Below are 8,002 nucleotides of genomic sequence, written 5' to 3'. Positions count from 1 at the left end.
AATGTTCTAATTGCCTTGTGATCTGGCCTTATTGCCCTCCCCAGCTTGGAAACCAATAGCCAGAACACCCTCTTCACCCACCCCTTGTCTTTACCTTGAAAAATAAAACAAGTGGTTATAAAAGCCAAATCGTCGGTTACGGAATTAAGAAACCAAAAAAAATGTGTCTCCCTAACTGTACATAAAAACTTTCTTGAACAGCTTTATTAAATAAACCTTTAAATGGACAGCAAGCTGTTGCTAAAGCTATCGTACGAGCTTTTTTACTCAAAAGAATGTGTTAAATCCATCGCAGCAAAGCAGGGCCAGTTTGTATAGTTAATGAAAAGACAGAAATATCCTTATTCTGTAGAGGTGCACAAAATACTGAATATACGTTCTCACAATTGATACGAGAGTTTAAAAGCGGAGTTTTGATGATTTGAGACCTATGGTCTTTGAAAGTAAATATGAGTTGTGGAATTATAGTAGAATCAGATCCTTGGATACAATTGTTTAAAAACACAATTGCTTTACTTATCTGTTATGGGAAAGGGAACCATCTTTAAAAGAAAACAAGGAGGGATGTGCTAGGCGTGTATTTGAAGGGGAAAGGAAGACACCAACGTTATGAATCAAAGCTAAAGCTTAATTATAGAAGTTATCCCCCTTCCTTTTGCTACCAAAAGCAGAATTCATTCATTTATTCCTACTTTGAAAATTTAATATAAAACCAGTCTCCCCAGGACCTGAAACCGTGCCTGGAACAGAATAGTCACTCAATAAATGAGTGAACGGGGGTGCCTGGGTGGCTCAGTCATTAAGCGTCTGCCTCCGGCTCAGGTCATGATCCCAGGGTCCTGGGATGGAGCCCCCATCAGGCTCCCGGCTCAGTGGGAAGCCTGCTTCTCCCTCTCCCACTCCCCCTGCTTGTGTTCCCTCTCTCGCTGTGTCTCTCTCTGTCAAATAAATAAAATCTTAAATAAATAAATAAACAAGTGAATGATTAGGTAGTCACCTAATAAATGAATGAAGGCATAGGATGGGTTTAGTCCATTATAAAGGTAGGATCCGGAATTATAGACCGGGCCCTATTCACAGACACATTCCCACTGGCAGTTCACACTAGTGGTTGGTTAGCAGAGGGTCAGGACCCAGTCACTATGGCCTGGCTGGGGGCAGCCACACATTGGGTTACAGGATTCCTGGGAAGGTATTGGTTATAGTAGGATTTCAAGTCCCCCTGAGATGGTGGCAGAGGTGCTAGAGTAAGGGGCTGAGCACAGGGTCACAGCCAGTCTAGAAACCAGCAAGCCTTGATCCAAGTCCTGATGCTTGAGGTCAGGATCTGCAGTGGGAACTCAGACCAGGTTGAACCGGAAGAGGAAGACCACAGTTCCTAGCTATGGGGCAAATGGTTACATTAAGGCTGAAACTTGGCAGTGCCATGGAGTTAACCTGTTTACAGCTTCCTTGGTGATGAAAGAAACACGGAAGGCTTTAAAATCTATGATCCACTAACATCTCATAAGGTGCTACCGATTTACATACCAGAAAAACAACAATTAGGAACAAGGATTATTTGAATTAAGGCGTCCTCTAAGCATTCCATTAATACTGATCCCAGAAATAATCTAGAATAGATACCTTGATTTTTCCTTTAATGAAGAAATCTTTCTCCTGTGTATCAGGAAGACATGAAACGGATCGCACCCTGAAGCTAGGTAATTTGAAGAGAGTTTAATAAAGGAACTATTTACAAAGTGGGGGCTAGATTCAGGAAACCAGCAGAGATATTGCAGTGCCCCAGAATATCAATAGTGGGGAGCCATTTTGCCCTCAAGCATGAAGGGTGGTATTTGGGGAGGGTTCCCTACTGGTCTTGGTAGAGAGATGCCCGGAGGGCGGGGAGCATGGAGGCGGGGGAGAGAGTAGACCTGGAGAGGCAACTAGAAGATAACTGGCACACCTTTACTGGGAAATTAATTCATATTAATGATACCTCAAAGACACTGCAGAAAATATAAGAATATTCACTTGGGGGGGATTGGTGAAATCAGCTCCATTGGACTCTTTAGCACACTGTATTGAATACTGGTGATACATTCCAGAAAAGCCCCCAATCTGCGAGTAGCTTTGCTTAAACTGTGAACTTCCCAAGGGCAGGAATTTTTCTTTATTCTTTATCCTTAACAACTAGCACCATTCCTTGCCCATAATACGTGTTCAGTAACCATTTGTTGAGTGATTGAATAGGTTAGTGAATAAGTTTGAGAATGAAATATGTTCTGGTTTATACAATTCTCTGATCAAAGGAAGCTATATCCAAAAAGAAAAACAATCACCAAAAGCCTCTTTGATCTTCACCCCCATGATTGAAAGTTCTTCCTAAAATAGAGCTTTGGCTGTTCCCACCGTCCTAAGAGGATTACACAGAGCATGAGGAATATTTCTTTGATGACTGAGAAGCTAGCAACACTCAGGGCTGCCATTTTAAACTGTAGGTGTCAGCAACAGAGCTGACTTTCAAGACCCTCAAAAGTTTTTAAACACAAAGAAATAAACACGTGGGAATTGCTATACCAGATCAGACTGGTGGTTAGGCTGCCAAGGGTTCTCTCTGCTAGGGCTAAATGTTCTACATTCTTCCTTAAGCATAAACTCTTTGGTTAATTCAGAAATGGACTCGTTAAGTTCCAGTGAGTAGAGATTTGACTTCTTCGTCTAAAAAAAATTTTTTTTTCTGCCGCTGTCGTATTTTGACTTCTCTTCTGGTATTTTCCAATTTCCCCAAATGATTTACTATTTTTATTAAATTAAGTCTCTGGACTTTATGTTTTCGATTGTCCTTCAAAAGATTGTTTTACTCTCTTTTTTTCTTAAAGATTTATTTATTTATTTGAGAGAGAGAGAGGAGAGAGTACATGTAAGAGAAGAGGGTGAGGCAGAGGGAGAGGAAAAGAGAGAATCTCAAGCAGACTCCATGCTGAGCACAGAGCCCGACAAGGCAGGGTTGGATCTCATGACCCTGAGATCATGACCCGAGCTGAAACCAAGAGTCCAACACTTAACCGACTGAGCCACCCAGGGGCCCTGGTTTTATTCTCTTACGTCAGCCTGATAGGGGCTAGGTAGTCTTATCTTATTTCTTCTATCAACTATCATTTCTTTAGGCGAAATAATTGCAATTCTCTCTCAAATGTTCTGTATAATCTAAGTTCCCTAGGAATGTCATCAGTTGGATTGACAAACTCCTCCAAACCTCTCATAATCGTGAAAGAAAGTGAGGGCCATTGATCCACCCCCCTTGGTGTCCTGGAGACAGTCTGATTGGGGTCTGTCCCAGGTACAGATTTGTCAGAGAACACTGACTTCCACTCCCTAAAAAGAGGGTTATAACTCAACATGAGTGGATTTTTCCTGAATAATTTTGTTTATCTCTAGAGTAATTTCCTGGCAATGGTCTCTGGTCATTTCTGATGGTCCAGAATGCTTGTCCCTTCAGAAATCTGACTCTCAACATCAGTTCTATTCCATTTCCAAAGTAACCATCACAGACACATGGAAACTCCCAGCCTTACAGGACTCTTTCGGTGTCCACCTCCAAGGGCTTCCTAAAATGAAATTCTCCCCCTGTTCCTTACACTAGACTTTGAAGTCACTCCTTTCTCTGGGTCACTGTAGAAAGACCAATCCTCGTGCTCTGGGAGAGAGCCTTTATAGACCCAAAGACTGACCAGATCTCTCCTTAGCCATGTTGGTAGAACTGAGTGCCACAGCCCTGTAGCTTATCTTTTCTATCCTTCCCTTCCTTCTTCCCATCCCCACCCTCCTCGCTCATCATGCGCAAACCATTTTTGAGGCTTACCCTTAAACACCATGCACGTTCTCTGATTCCTTCCTTAGTTTAGTCCTCAATTCCTGAAGAATGGCAGATTAAGAGAATAAAGTTTATTTTTTAAAATAAAATTTAAGTTATACCATATACATGCATAAATATGTGTGAATGTGTATGAGACGACCCATACAAGCAAAAAAATAAAAATCACAAAATAGATAAGGGAAAAAATAAGAATTAAAAAGATAAAAATCATCTTTAATCCTATCTCTGAGATAGCCATTGTGTCCATTTTGATGTGCATACTAACAGTCTTGGGAAAAACCCGTATGTACATGTTTTTGATAAAATGGGACAATACTATTTATAACTTTCCTTTTATCTCTGCTAAATAATACATTAGGGATATTTTTCATGTCATTAATCTTTTACATCATTTGAAATGACCGCATAATATTCCATTTCATCAATGTTCATAATTTATTCAACAAATGTCTTCATGTTTCCGATTTTTGTCTCATTACTGATGCTCCCATGGCTACATTTATGCCTAAATATTTGCACATACCAATATAAAGAAATAAATCTGAGTGGAATTACTAGATCAAGGAGCAGACCAAAAAAATGAAGGATTGTGTTACAAATCAGCCACACAGCTGAGGTCTGGAATCTGATCTGCTGAAAAGATTGGGAACTTGAGGTGAGAGGAAAAAGAGGAAGAAAATGAGGCTGTTTGAGAAGAATGTGAAGAACATGATTAGTAAGGGAGACAAATAAGAGAGTGGATGCTTAGCTTGTAAACAAAAACATCTAGAGGAATGGGGTCCATATGGTACTTCGGAAATCTTGTTAGTCTCCTCCCTGACTTAACTGGAAAACTAACTTTATAGATTGGACACCTCAGCACTTCTCCCTGTATCTCTTGGCATGTTTCCTCAGCAAAGTATTTCTGCAAGATCATGGTCTCCATGGTTTAAAAAAAAAAAAAAAGATCAATAGAAAGAAGTCTGAAAGTCAGCATTGTTGATTTCATGTAGTATTACAAATTTTCCCCAACACATCAAAGCTGCAGTAAGATACATAACCGTTCCCATCCTTATGACTTTTGAAATAAAAGATGTGAAATGACTGTTGTAACATGTTTGTCTCTTTTGCGACAAGTCTGGTAAGGGTGTTGTCCCAGTTGTCTCAATGTCTGATTGAAATAGAACATTGGCATAAATATAGCAGGCTGATTCCCCTTTCAGAATGGCTCTGAAATATAACCAGGCTTAGGGAAGGATTTTGAGATTGTATCCAATGATACCATTTTAAGCGTGACTTAAGGAAATTAATAATAAAAACGATCTGATGTCCTGGGTAGCCACGGAACACGCCCTCAGTTCTGGACTTGCGTATTGCTTCCGGCCAGGATAACCCTGGAGGCCAGAGAAAACATAAGGCCCAGCAAGCACAGAAGGAAAGAGAGAAGGAGACACAGAGCAGAAGTGTAAGGAGAAGAGAAAGCAAGAAAAGAAAGGGGAACAAATGGAGAGAAAATAGAGAACCTGGTTCATTGCTGACAGTGGTGCAAGAATAATGATTTGCTAACCATGTTCTGAAGACTTCTGTATCAGGGGTCTTGAAATACTACATTCTCTTCTTCTCTACAAGGAAAAATAAAAAAAAAAACTCTTTAAATTTTTATGTCAGCTTGCATAGCATTGGCCCCTAATAAACACACACACACACACACACACACACACACACACACACACACGCTACTTAAATAGTCTCCCAGGAACAAAACAGTGAATGTCAGAGTCCTTGATGGGTCAGTCTGTGATAAGCCGAGCATAGAACCTCATGGGAATACACTTCTAGGCAATCCTTCCATGGGTGCTTCCAATGCAGCTCAAGTGCAGGGTCTTTGTTGTCCATTCTTCTTGAATGGGTTCTTTAGCATTGACCTCTCCAGAAATGTAAGCCCCACATCTCAGCACTGTCACCAGGTGGAGAGACGCTACAGCTGACAGCAGTGACTGGCAGGAGCCAGGGAAAGTACGATAATATTCTAAGTTGTCTTTAGTCTTATTTTTATTTAGGCTAATTTGCATAACTGCTTCATGCCAAACGAGGATATTTTTCTTTCTCCTTGGAAGAGCTTCATGTTAAAATATCACTCTTTTCAAAATGCCCAAATATTACTGCGATGAATAATAAGACAGATGGAAAATAGGAAGGGTGGAGCAAGTTCAAAATGCTTTACACTTGGCAGAATAAATTAGCCTTGTAGATCCCCAGCCTCCATCCACTCTACTGGTCTGAGGGCACCTTCCACTCCATCCTATGGAGATGCAGGGACCAGAGAGGATCTCAGCTTCCACGGGACCTATGCAAAGGCCATGTGGCCACTGACTGTCCCGAGCTCAGTGTGATATATTCTAAGGAGAGAGCAAGCCCAGAGAGAGCCTCTAGGCCATGGAGGTCTGCTACCTGCAGAACTCTGCACAAAGTATCAACCATTTTCCAGAAAGAGTGCCAAAAATCCAGCGTAGTGTGGACTTCCAGAAAATGGAGGATTGCAAGTTCTTTATCCCTTTCTGAGCAGACAAAAGCAGGAAGCAACCACTGGCAAAATGTTGGACTAAATCAGATTCACAGCTTCGTGTTGCTATTGACAGGGGTGTGTCTGTTTGATCCCCATGACAGCAGCTGCCATCCTGATGGATTCCAGTTTGCTCCCCCCCCGCCCCCCCGCTGTAACGTGCTTCCGTCTCTCCTTCCTCTACCGAAACCTAGCCCCCCCTCCCAGGCCCACGTGAAATGTCAGCCGCTCTCCCAGGAAGCCTCTCCCATGTAGATGCCTCCTTTCTGTACCAGTTCTTCTCTCCACTAAACAATTTAGAGATTAATAATGTAGCAACAAGAGAGAGATTAAAAAGCCATCTGGTGAGCAGCCCCTGACACAGCTTAAAATACCTCCAAAAACAAAAAGAGATGAGAGCTCGCATTGAAAAGCCAGGACTTGGACTCAGACAGATCTGCGTTTGGTTTCTCGACCTACTACTTACAAGCTGTATCTTTTGGGGAGTGGTTATTTAACCTCTTCATGCTTCAGTTCTGGGAATAAGGATACCACCTACCTCAGAGAGTTTTAGAGATGAGTTGATTATAATTATGAACAGTGTAAGTGGCATGAATGGTGGCTATTACAACCACTGCCCTGCAGTGGTCCTGGGGGGAGGGCCACCGACTTGCTGACTGATGAACCAGATTGAAAAAGCATTGGGTGGTCTACTCACGTCTTCCTGTTGCAATCAGCAAAAGCCCGCAAAGGGGCCGAAAGACTCCCTGTTCCTGACCTTCCATCTGTTCCTGAGTGCCAAGAGCCCACAGTGCCATCATTCATTCATTCATTCACTGAACAAATATGTAGTGAGTGTCTGGTAAGTACTGAGCGCTCTTCTAGGAGCTGGATACAGAGCAATGAACAAAGCTAACACAAATCCCTGCTTTCATGGAATTTATAGAGAAACCAGAAAAGTAAACTCTATGGTAAGTTAGAGGCTCAGGTGGCTCACAAAGTGGCTCTGACACTTGGGGAGAGGAGCGTCCATCCCTCAGGGTGACTGCAAGTCCTCAGGGTGCCTCATGTCCTGAGTTCCCTCTCAGCCAGCATCCTCCTGGGGAAGCGAACGAGCCTGGATGCTACTGAGAGGGGTTAGGGGGACTCAGCCTGACACCCCCGGTGGCCATGGATCCTTCCTCCCTTTACCTGTCCCTTCCCCAGTGGTGGCCCAGAAAGCATCTGTTGAATCACAGATCTGTACCTCTGAAACAAATAATACATTATATGTTAAAAAAAAAAAAAAAGAAGAAGAAGAAGAAGATAGCAGGAGGGGAAGAATAAAGGGGGGGGACATCGGAGGAGGAGACGAACCACGAGAGACTATGGACTCTGAAAAACAAACTGAGGGGGCGCCTGGGTGGCTCAGTTGGTTAAGCGACTGCCTTCGGCTCAGGTCATGATCCTGGAGTCCTGCGATCGAGTCCCGCATCGGGCTCCCTGCTCCGCGGGGAGCCTGCTTCTCCCTCTGACCCTACCCCCTCTCATGTGCGCGCTCTCTCTCTCTCATTCTCTCTCTCAAATAAATAAAATCTTTGAAAGAAAAAGAAAAACAAACTGAGGGTTCTAGAGGGGAG

Source organism: Callorhinus ursinus, unplaced genomic scaffold (assembly GCF_003265705.2).
Source record: "Callorhinus ursinus isolate GAN/ISIS: 27379988/994484 unplaced genomic scaffold, GSC_fseal_2.0 scaffold4, whole genome shotgun sequence".
In the NCBI taxonomy this organism is placed as follows: domain Eukaryota; kingdom Metazoa; phylum Chordata; class Mammalia; order Carnivora; family Otariidae; genus Callorhinus; species Callorhinus ursinus.
Note: the sequence above shows the minus strand (reverse complement) of the source record.